The sequence below is a fragment of the Protopterus annectens genome, chromosome 17.part0 (assembly GCF_019279795.1).
Source record: "Protopterus annectens isolate FY-2018-M chromosome 17.part0, PAN1.0, whole genome shotgun sequence".
Taxonomy (NCBI): Eukaryota; Metazoa; Chordata; order Ceratodontiformes; family Protopteridae; genus Protopterus; species Protopterus annectens.
In genome coordinates, this window is record NC_056751.1 from 140,780,266 (window position 1) to 140,792,426 (window position 12,161).

A 12,161-nucleotide genomic window follows, 5' to 3' on the forward strand; every position below is an offset into this window, starting at 1 on the left:
TGCAAAATGTACTCCTCTCAAATTCCCTTGAAACTCTCCACCTCAAATTCCTAAAAAAGGCTATATCACATATGTGCACACACAGGCGCGCACACACACACACACACACACACACACACACACACACACACACACACACACACACACACACACACACACACACACACACACACACACACACACACACACACACACACCTTCTACCAATCTTTTCAACTTGTCCCTTTGTACCGGCATTACCCCAACTGCATAGAAGCCAGTGGGTAACAGCACTTTCTTCAAACACAGCAAACCTTCCATAGCAAAGAATTATTGGTGGACTGCAAATCTGCACTACTGACCAAACTACCTGAAAGCCAAGTTTACACTCAGCTCCTCTTTTGTACAGGAGCAAGACCTTATCTCTGATGTCCAACATAACTTCAGATTTGGTTTTAGCACACTTATACTATACTCCACCAAGACAGACATCATTAAAGCATGTTGTTAGAAGCCATCTTACAAGTGCCTTGCTTGTACCTATCTAGCCATGTACTTCAGTCTTGGATCAGCTGCATCCTTCCAGATGATTCTTCCAAAGGTCTTGATGTCACCTCCTCAACTAGATTTCTAACAACTTATACAAAACGCACAATAAATAAAGCCTTCCTTATCTAGTGTACCAAGGCTTTACTTGTGTTTCTGCTCTTCTTTTATTCAGTATTACACATCCTCTTGCAGTGAAAGGTGATGTGTTACTGACTGCAGAGCTTCCACGCATTCATAAATCAGCTGGTGTCACACTTCTGCCTCTGTGTATGGGAGTGAAGAGTGATGCCCACCAACCATCAAGCTTCCCAAGAGACTCTGCTTTGCATCACCTGGCTATAACTGCTCTGGAGATGCAGCAATGAGCAGAACCTGTACAGCTCTGTTTAGCCTTAGTCCATGGCATGGCTTATTTTACGTTTATTTGCTCAATGTTAATCAAAGGGTAAGATGGCCCAGTACACCCTTTTTAACAATGACTGGACCCAAGGCAGACAGGTTCACTTAATGCTTATACAAAGGTTGACATTTACAAGGGACGATTTTTCTATTGAGACCATAAAACAATACTAACGGGTGCTTAAATGGATTTTTATTTCAGTCAGCATGGAATGTCATGTGGTTAGGTCATTTTGGAGAATGACATTCTTATGACTGAAACCAGGGCTTGCTGAAGGACAATGATTCTTGTCTCTAGAATCCTAAGGGGTTTTGCAAGGAATCAAATAGTTTATTAGCAAAGGGGGGAAAAGACTATGAAAGAGAAGTTTGTATATCACCAAAGAGAAAAGAGGAACCTTTTCCATAAAGGGATGACTGTTATCAGACTTAAAGAACAAGTATGCCCTAAAAGCAAATTTTCCATTCTCCATAGTGTATTTCCATCCATACAGGATGATATCCATACTTTCACATATTAAAAAAAAAAAAAAAAAAAAAACCTTTAGGGCTTTTGTATCCTAGTCTGCTTTCTCAGTCCTTACTATGCTGGGGCTGAATGAAATCACAATACTTTCATTAGGAATTTGCCTCCCTTGCTATTGCATCACAATGCCTTTCACATTTGAAAGCACTGTGCTAAGGAAACAAAACAAAACCAATGATAAAGAATCATCTAAAGTGATTCCTGGATATTTACAAGTAGCAGTAACTAAAGCACACTATCCATTTCAAACATCTGAGACATTATTTCAGGTACACCTACTACTAAACATTTGCCACCAGTGAATACAGCCCAAGCCTTCAAGCAGACAAAGCTGCTGAGGCTAGCTCTAGGCTATGTACTTTAACATATCCTTTGGCAGATATGATTGCTAAGGTTACCTTTTTATGTAGCTTTCAGCACAAAAGGTGTTCCAGAGACCTCTGGCTGAAACAGAGTGCCTGTATAGGTGATTGCTTTATGGGATTCTACCAAACAAGAGCATAATGCAAGACTGCGTAAGCTACTAAACATACTGAAACAGAAGTGTCTAAAAGTCATTGATGCTGAATTGTCATATCTGTGTATTTCACTTCAAATACATGGCTACACTATGATGCTGAAAAGGTCTCAAACCAGACACTGAGGAAAGTCAAAGCTATAGTCAATATGCAAAAAAAAAAAAAAAATCTGCTTTTATGCCATTGCTAAGAATGATTTAATCTCAAAGTCCATACCCATCTTAACAGATAGTACAATATTATTTAGGAAGCTACCTCAACAACAACGGTTAATTTTCCTTTTTCTGTTCAACAACATGTACTTTTTGAATATGCTTTTGCACATGTGAATAGCATGACCTTTTCTAGCACAGATTCCACAGAAATTATTACATGTAGGCCAAGGCTTTCATTGTGTGTACAGCCAGAGCTACTTATATGAGGTGGGAATAAAAATATTACAATCTTTTCTCTGGAGTCTACTTTGCATTTTCTTATGTATTCCTTCTGCAATTCATATTCAGTTTTCTCTCATTTCTGATGCTTTATTTGACTCGCACTTTAGATTTCACAAATCCTTGTCCATGGTTAAGTCTGCTTCTCTTAACATCCTCCCTTTTTGTTAACTGAGTAAGCCCACTGGACATGAGCTTTTTTCAGAAGAACTCCAAGAGCAATGTCTGTATTACAGACTCACAACAGGGAAATGCAGGTTGAAAGACTCGAACCCTGGACTAAAGGATAAAGGTCTCCTATTCTCATTAACATTGAATGATGCAAGTCACCAAAATTTGGTATTTGGCTCTATTCTTCAGGTATGTAATACAAGTACAGTCTATAAATATAGTTTCTATAGAAACTTATGCTCTTGTAAAGAGCAAGCAGAGAGTAAACAGCAAACTTCACAGGCTCCTAATTCCAGAACTTCTCTCTATGTGCTGTTATTTTGTCCTTCATTTCTGAAAAAAAAACTAGTTTAAACACTTTTATGACTTATTCTTAAGTGAGATCTACGAATGTAGCACACTAACTTTTCAGGCTTCTCAGATAATTAACTCACCGTAAGGGAAAAAATCAAATTTCTGGATCCAAAAGCTTTCAGTTTTCAGCCAAACGTTCTTGCCACAAGTCCATGGGCTGCAGCTAGAGCATATGCCCCCCCCCACTGAGAATTATTACCTCTGTATTTCTAAAAACAGAAACTCTTGAAAGTAAATATATTTAATTTTGCAGACATTTCTTCACTTTTGCAAGCATTTCTTCACTTCTCATGTCATGTCATGTCAGAAGGCTTAAGTAACTGATGTCATTTAGCCTCAGTGTAGTGTGTATTCCAACTGTGTTGTTTAGCCTCAGTGTAGTGTGTATTCCAACTGAGACTTCTGAAGAAAATTGCATTACATGCCACATAAATCATTTCAGCTAGATCATAGCATTGCAGTGACATACTCCATAGCAACCAGGGAATATAACCCAAGAGAATTATGGCAGTTTCTTACTGCTTACCTAAAACACACAATGGTTTAACTAACCTTGGTGGCCGACCTATAGTGTCTGCACAGAAGTATTTTTTGAAGAATATAAGTGTGTTGTTACATGAACATCTTAAGAAATATGTTATGAGTACAGCCTCCTATATCATGGACAGCCAGGACTTTTTGAACATAATAAAGGGTAAAGTTTGGAATATGGACATGTTTTGGCTCTGTTTGGATGTTAAAAGTCTATATACTAATATTAAGCATAAAATAGGGACACATGCCTTGTTCCATTTTTTGGGGGGACTCTCATGTCTCATTTTCGGATAAATTTAGTTATGTTTTGTTTAAGAAACAATTTTTTTTATGTTCAATGGAGACATTTTCTAACAGTTGCAGGACACTGCCATGGGGTGGCTTTCACCCCCATGTAAGCCAATTTAGTCATGGCTAAACTTGAAGATGATTTTATTTACAGACATAATTTTTTCAGATCTAAAGTTATTTTATATTTTAGATTTATTGATGATCTTATTTTTTTATGTCAAGGAAGTCAGACAGAGGCCCTTGAGTTTGTTAATGACTTACAAGCTAATACTATGGGCTTAAGCTTTGATGGTATGCAGCTTGGCCCACAAGTGAATTTTTTGAATATAAGCTTAGATGGATTTACTACTAGTCTCCATCAGAAATTTGAACACATACATGTATTTTTACATGGGAATAGTTGTCACCCCAAACATTTGATCAAGGTACTGTCCCCTATAATGAATTCTTACAAATTCATAGGCTATGTAGCCTTGATATGAGCTTTGATTTAGAGATAGCTGAAGCAGAAAAAATGTTTAGTAGAAGAGGTTATGATGTCCAGTTCGTCAGGGAAGCTAAACAAAAAATTATGGACATGAGGTATTCTGTTAACTCTTGGGGAGATTCTCATTATGTCCGTGCTAGTGGAAAATATAATGTTTGTATTGGTGGAAATCAATATACCAATGCAGCTGTGAACAATGGAGAGCAGAAGAAAGTTTTCTTAGTGACAACTTATAATGTTATAACTGAGGAAATGGTTAAAAAAGCACATAGCTTGTGGCGTATGCTCCTAAGGGATTACATTTTGAACTCTATACTACCTGATTTTGCGAGTCTTGCATATAAAAGAGCTAGGAATGTGTCTGACATTCTGGTACATAATCAATTTTGTTTACCAGATGTTAATGTCAGTCAGAGCTTAAGCATAAATAAAGGCCTGTTCCATGTGATGGTTGTTCCATCTGTGAATATGTAGTAAGCTCTGTTCCCTATATTAACGGCATCAAGTTTACAGTTAGGCATGAATACAGTTGTAATACGGAGGGGTTAGTGTATGTGTTGAGATGTGGATGTAAGAAGTTTTATATAGGGGAAACTTACAGGAGTATTAGGGTCTGGTTGCAGGAAGATATTAGGGACATAAAAAAAAAAAAATCAGAGTCCCCTTGGGAGTCATTTTTTTGACAGCACACAACTCTAACCCTGATTCTCTTAGGGGATGGGCTGTGTTTTGGAAAAATTGCAAGTTGGCATAGGTGAATGTGTATCTTTAAAAAACAAACTCTTAAAAAAAGAAACCCTGCTGATTTTAAAATAGGTACTTTGGAGCCTCAGGAACTCAACAAAGAATGTAATTAGAAGTATGTGATTTGAATTGTATGCTTAATTGATTAATTGTTTTGTGCAATATGCTGTATATAAGCAAACAGTATTTTGTACTGTTTTACTCTTGGAAGTCTGTATAAGCCGAGGTGCCAAGTGTTTCATTAAATTCACTTACTTCTTGGATCGATGGTCTTGGTGGTATTTTATTACATTTTTTTGTTTTTTTTAAGTTGTATTTAATATAACCCAAGAGCTCTGACAGGGTCCTTATTTTTTCTTTTAAGTGAAGCTACACAATATCAGTGGGGCCAGGTAGGCTTCATTCCAGAACACAAGACAAACTTAGCATGGAAAATCAAAACCTCTTGCTACTAGCTTTAACAAATCACAGAGAACAGAATGCCCCCCCCCCCTCCAAGTACTGCACTAAGGGGAATATAATTCTACTCCAGTAAGGTTGGAACAAGACCAAAGTACAAAAAGTCATAAACAAGTTACTTTGAATTTAATAGTACACAAAAATGGCAAAATCACTACAGGCTAGTACAGAGAAATGGCAAAATCACTACAGGCCAAGGACAACCGCAAAACATTCTTTAGCTATGTCCGCAAACTCAAACGCAATACACAACTGCGTGCAGGAGCTCATTGTAAATGGAGCCACCTATACTGAGACAGAAGACGTAGCAAATCTCCTGGCTAAAAAAAAATCAGCTCCAACTTTACCCCTCTCTCCCCCCTCAACCTTCCCTCAGGAAATAACAAATATAACTCCTTCTACAAGAGGTGGACTCCCCAATTTTAACTTGCTGGGTCCTGTCTGTGAGCCAGTTGGCTATCCAATGGGTGACGTATGGGTTTGTACCTAACCTCTTGAGTTTGTCAACAGTGCTTGAGTGGGGTACTGTGTCAAATGACCATACAAATTTCAAATCTCAGCTACTCTCTCACCTTTCTTCCAAATGGGAATGCCCTTGCCACTCTCCAGCTTAACCCCACCCATTCCACCTTGCACTGACTCATCCAGCTACCTCTATCACTTCATCCCACCCAAAACAATCCCTCCTCCACCAAAAACTAATTTTCTCTCTAATGGCTATTGTACTATACTCTCCAATCTCAAATATACTATTACACTCTCCATGCATAATATTTTCCTAACCTACTAATGGCTAGTAGCTATATATTTTGAAATGTTAAACCTAATATTGAGTTTATAACAAAAATATTCACTTTATGCAAATGCTGAAATTTCTGTATTGAATTATGTTGTTTCATTTTTGTAACATTGTGACAAGCCAATTGCAAATATCATCTAGCTGATCTGTAAATGTTTAATTAGCCATATGAACTATGTCCTTTTGTAACGTGAAATGTAACTTGCAATTATTGTGGAGCTTTTCTCCCCGGGCCTGCACTGAAAACAGGCTCATTGTCCAGTGGTCTTCCCGGTCATCAAACTTAAATAATAATAATGTGGGGTCCCTCAGGGATCAGTCCTCGGACCGCTCCTTTTTGGCATTTAGTTCTCAGAAGTCAAGGTCAATGTCAATGATCTCTGGCTGACTAAATCTGCAGATTAGGAGCTGTCATTGAATCTCACACTGACACAAATGTTCTTCAGGATGGGCTGACACAAGACAAACAACTGGTGTCAGAGCCATGAACTAAAACTAAATGCCAGGAAAAGCATAACAGTATCCTTTGGGAAGTCATCCATCCCTGGTAACTATCATATTGACAACACACCCCTTAGAGTTGACCCATTAGTCAGGGACTTAGGGACACACAGATAGTAATCCAGCCCTTGACCATCACGTGTCTACAGTAGTGAGAAAATCATTCTATGTTGCACAACTTATAAACAAAGGTATGGCATCTAAGTCCAAGGAAGACATTGTTCCACTATATTCGGCATTCATCAGACCTATCATTGAGTACAATAACTCCTTCGAAATATACCTAACCGGGTATATCCAACAACTGGAATGTCCACAGAGGTTCCTCACTAAAAGAATGCAGGGCTTAAGTAATATGTCCTATGCAGACAGCCTGAAGGCCCTATCCCTGTATTCCGTCTCCTATAGGCTTTTGAGGGGAGATCTATGCCCGTCAAACAGGGCATTGTCACACCCCATTCTGAAGGACCTCCTGCATATCCAGAAAATAGCACCAGAATTACCCGTTCGAAAGACTTAAACCTTGTCTGTGATATAAATAGGACCTGCTGGAGAGACAGGTATGTACCCCAGAGACTACTCCATGTGAAGCAGAGTGTCTCCCTAACCCAATTCAAGTGCAACTCGAACAATTGGATAGAAAACCGGAAATTCATCCCTGGTTTGGCATCTATGTCGCTAATGGACAGAGGTAGCCTGTAAATGTTCACCTCTCCGGCCCATGCTTACACTCATCAGGGGTATCAGAACTTGTCAGAGATTTGGGATGCATGGCTAGGCTTAAAAAGGCCCTTATGGTCATTAGTCTAGTAAACATCTATGAACCTAAAATGCTGGATAATTACAGGCCAATGAAGCATATAACCGAAGTCAGTATGGACAAAAAAGGAATAACATGATGCATCTAATTTATGTCCAGGGATGAGTAACCAAAGCAGTAGATCACAAAGTGGGTATGAACAAAGATATTTGGAATTCATTAAAGCATTTGCCACATTGCCATGCAAAACATCAGTCCAGAAGTTAGAGTAGGTTACAAGGTTGCAGCCAGGCTAGACAAACAAGGCATGAAGGGTAACGGTACAACAAACAGATTACACAGTGAAGAAAAAAAATACAGTCAGTACTAAGAACAGACCTCTTAATGTCTCTATGTGATGATAAATTTAGAGCTGAAGGAATACTTTTCATCTTGGCAAGATCTGCAAAAGAGTTAATGGAGATGAGAATGAAGGAGTAGTCAAACAGCAAATGTGATTTAGCATAAAGATGTGCAAACTAATGTACAGCTGACGGGGAAAGTACAGAGAAGAGGGGAAGGATGCCCATCAGAAATTCAAAGTACTCAACAACAAAAAATGTAAGGAGACCTTATCTTACTGCTTTTAGTAACATTAGTGGGTGATTTCAACTACCCTGCCATTAACTGGGAAAACTACTCATGTCCCAACACCTTTGCGCAACGGTTCTTGGAATTCATAAATTCCAACGCCCTGGATCAACTAATCCATAGTCCCACCAGGGGCTCCAATATCCTAGACCTGGTCATTACCAACATGGGAAATCAATGCTCCATACCTATGGTTACCCCCTCGTTAGTCAGGTCTGACCATAAGCTAATCACCCTTAACATCCACATCCCACCCCCACCTCCCAGTAAAGAAACCACCATAAAAAACTTCTCCAAAGCCAACTTCATGCTACTCAAGTCAGAAGTGGCAAACTTCATGACACCCATGCAGACGGGAACTGAAAGTTCAACTGCTGAATCCTAGACTAAGGCACTGTACGAGCACATCCACTCATGCATGAATCATGCCATCCCAAATAGAACCAAAATGCTCTCATCCAAAAAAAGGAAGCCAATCTGGTGGTCCCCTGCCATAAACAAACTTTACAACAAAAGGAAGAAACTTTTGCAGAAAAGAGGAAAATCCCAGGATGCAAAAAACTCCCTTACTAGCCTCAGTAAGAAATTGAGATGCCTCAAAATCCTCCAAAGCTAGTTACGAAAATAAAATTGCCAAAGATTCCAAAGACAACCACAAATCATTCTATAACTATGTCAAGAATCTAAATGGCAATGCTCAGATCTGCTCTGAGCTAAAACAGAATGGCATTAAATATACTGATCCGAAGGATATTCCCAATATCCTGGCAGATCGATTCAGTGCCAACTTCACCCCCCTCTCACCCCCTAAATGGCCCATCTCAATACCAGAAGATTGCCAAATTCCAGTAATAACGGCCACACAGGTACAAAACGCACTCTCTAAAGCCAAGAATACAGCATCCATGGGACCAGATGACATCCCGGGCTGTGTACTACATGAACTACAATATGAACTGGCACCTCACCTAAGTGTCATGTTTAATCATAGCCTCACCTCAGGTTTTGTGCCCACTGAGTGGCGCAGAGCTACAGTTATCCCAATCCTGGCGGGATCCACCTTGGATCCCGGAAACTACCGTCCCATCAGTCTGACAAGCCTTATCTGCAAGGCCATGGAGCGTATTATCATGGAACTTATAAACAAAGACATTGGCAACCTTCAAACACTGGACCCCACCCAGTTTGGGTTTGTGAAGGGCCGATCTTGTCTCCTGAACCTGATTGACTTCTTTGAATCAGTCTCCAGAGCCATGGACAAGGGTAAGGTGGGTCCACACAGCCTATCTAGACCTTGCCAAGGCCTTTGACACCATCCCCCACTCTGGAATCATAGACAAACTTACTAAGTTGGGCATTAATCCCTATGTCACCCAATGGGTTGCTAAATGGCTTACTGATAGAACCCACACTGTAAAAGTAGCCGACTCCAAATCCAGCTCCAGACAAGTGACAAGTGGAGTACCTCAGGGTTCAGTCCTGGGGCCGCTCTTGTTTGGCATCTACTTCTCTGAAGTACAGGTCAACACTAAGGGACTCTGGCTAACAAAGTTTGCAGATGACTGCAAACTGGAAGCCATTATTGAATCCCCAAATGATGTGGATACTCTACAAAAGGGCCTTACAGAAACAGATGATTGGTGCCAGAGCCATGGGCTCAAGCTCAATGCCAAGAAATGTATTGTTATCCCCTTTGGGAAAAAACATGTATCCATGAATTACCATATAGGTGGCAGTACACTAAACACAGAAAGTGTGATAAGAGACTTAGGGGGACAGGTGGACAGTGGTCTCACCTTCGATAACCACATCGCCATAACAGTCAGGAAATCCTTCTATGTGGCACACCTCATCACGAAGGGCTTTTCATCCAGAAAAAAGGAGGTCATTGTCACACTGTACTCATCCCTCATTAGACCCATTATAGAATACAACGCCCCATTTGGTATGTACCTCTCAAGACATCTGCAACAACTGGAAAGGCCTCAGAAATACCTCACTAAAAGAATCACAGGCCTAAAGCAGATGCCCTACGCTGACCACCTTAAACTCCAGCTATACTCTGTTGCATATCGTCTACTCAGAGGCAATCTCTGCTTAACATACAAGGCCATGTCAAACCCAGAGCTGTTGGACATGCTACACTTAAAGAAATCCCAATCCCTCAGAGCTACATGCTCCAGGGATCTAAACCTTGTCATCACAATAAACAAAACATGTTGGAGGGATAGGTTCCTGACCCAGAGACTCCCCAGACTCTGGAATAGATTGCCCATACATGTCAAGCAGAGTGCCTCTTTGGACCTCTTCAAGAGGAACCTTGACGACTGGATGGGAGAAAGGAAATTCACCCCAGGGATCACGTCAGTCGCCCTGCTAGACAGGGGTCCAGGAAAGTAAATAATGTGGGAAGAAATAGCCAGGGAATTGTTATGGCTAGGCTTGTATAGGCCCTAGGGCTGATAGCCTAGTACCAACCTATGAACCTATAATAATATATGCAAATTAATATTCGAAAACTGTAAGGATACCAGGAACAATTCATGGACAAATATGGATACATTTTACTAGTAGAAATGAGGATGCATGTTCTGTATACATGATGCCTCATAGTAATTTGCAAAGCTGTGGACATATTTGTAAAGCCATAACTCATAAAGAAGGATACCTGGAGAGGGGCATTCAAAACTGTGCAAAATCAACTCCAGTACCTATAATAAATACAACACAGGAACACAATATTCTAAAATAAATGAAGACAATGCTGCATTACAATTTTTTTCAGGTACCTTAAAAGAATCGTCAGTGTCAGAGGGAGCAAAAGGCTTCAAAATATAATTAATGCAACAATGAAGACCATACCATAAAATACAACACAAGACAACTGAGTGAAACCACCTGTTTTTTTTTTTTTAAAGACTGGGTGGTGGACAATGTACTGCGCAGCCTTTCTGAGAAAGTGATGAAGATAAAACATTACAGAAATACAAGGATACATGTGGCAGGCACAAGAAATTTTTGTCAAACACAACACTTACGATATTTGGTAACAGCTTATCTACTCCACATGTAAGCGGGCAAAGACACATAGTGAACCAAGTAGTCCAACAAATTCTATGATTTTATTATATGGTAACATTGAGAATAAGTATTTAAAAATATGACCTAAGCACTAGAGGTTAGTAGGATTTTTTTTAAAGCCCATCAATGGCACAAAACTGTCTTTACATCAGTCTATCAAACCTTTTGAATCCAAATCACCTCTAGACTTAATGAATCTTTAAAGGTCAGTGATCATAAAAATGTTAAAAATATGATCCAAATTCATATTAAAGAAGCAGGTGTAAACTTTGTAAGGAAGAAAGCATGATTTGTGCCACTTGACAGAGCTACTGGTTGGAAGGGCAGACGGTTTATATGGCACAGCAGTTGGTATCAATACCGAAAGGCTCAGAGAAGAAATCAGACTGCAGAGAATATTAGAGGGTGAGGAAGGATTTCATTTGTTGTACTTTGTTAGAAAGATGGCACTAAGGACTAGTCTCAAAGAACTACTCTGACATTCAAGTAATACGACTCCCATTAACCCACTCAGAAAAAAATATGATAAATCAAGGATCACATTATTTCAAGTCTGTGTCTTGATATAAAAAAAATGAAAAGAACTGCGCAGTTGCAGCAGCTAGATAAACACTTTACTGGTTGACCCATCAATATAGACTGCAATTATTTAAAAGTTATAGTACAGCAATAAATGCTGCTCATGGAGGTGATTAAAGAATGTAAACAGCAAAACTGGTAACAGAGAATGACTAAAATGCTGAAAAGAATGCTAATGTTAACTACAGCAGAGGAAGTGGTACAGACATGTTAAAAGCAGTTGTACTTGCAGCTGTCTAGTCTATCTACTGATAAAGTATACGAGTTCCACTAACTAAATGATCTTAAAGCTCAGAGTTAGTAGAAGAAAATGAGGGGAACAGTCCAAAAAAAAGGAGAATAAAAATATATTTTTTGATCGTGTAC

At 39.5% G+C, this 12,161-nt stretch overlaps 1 protein-coding gene across 1 annotated transcript in view; it reads right to left on the bottom strand.

Annotated features, from left to right (window-relative positions):
• TMEM39A (transmembrane protein 39A) overlaps positions 1–12,161 on the bottom strand; it is a 448,606-nt gene that overhangs the window by 223,875 nt on the left and 212,570 nt on the right. The window lies entirely within an intron of this gene.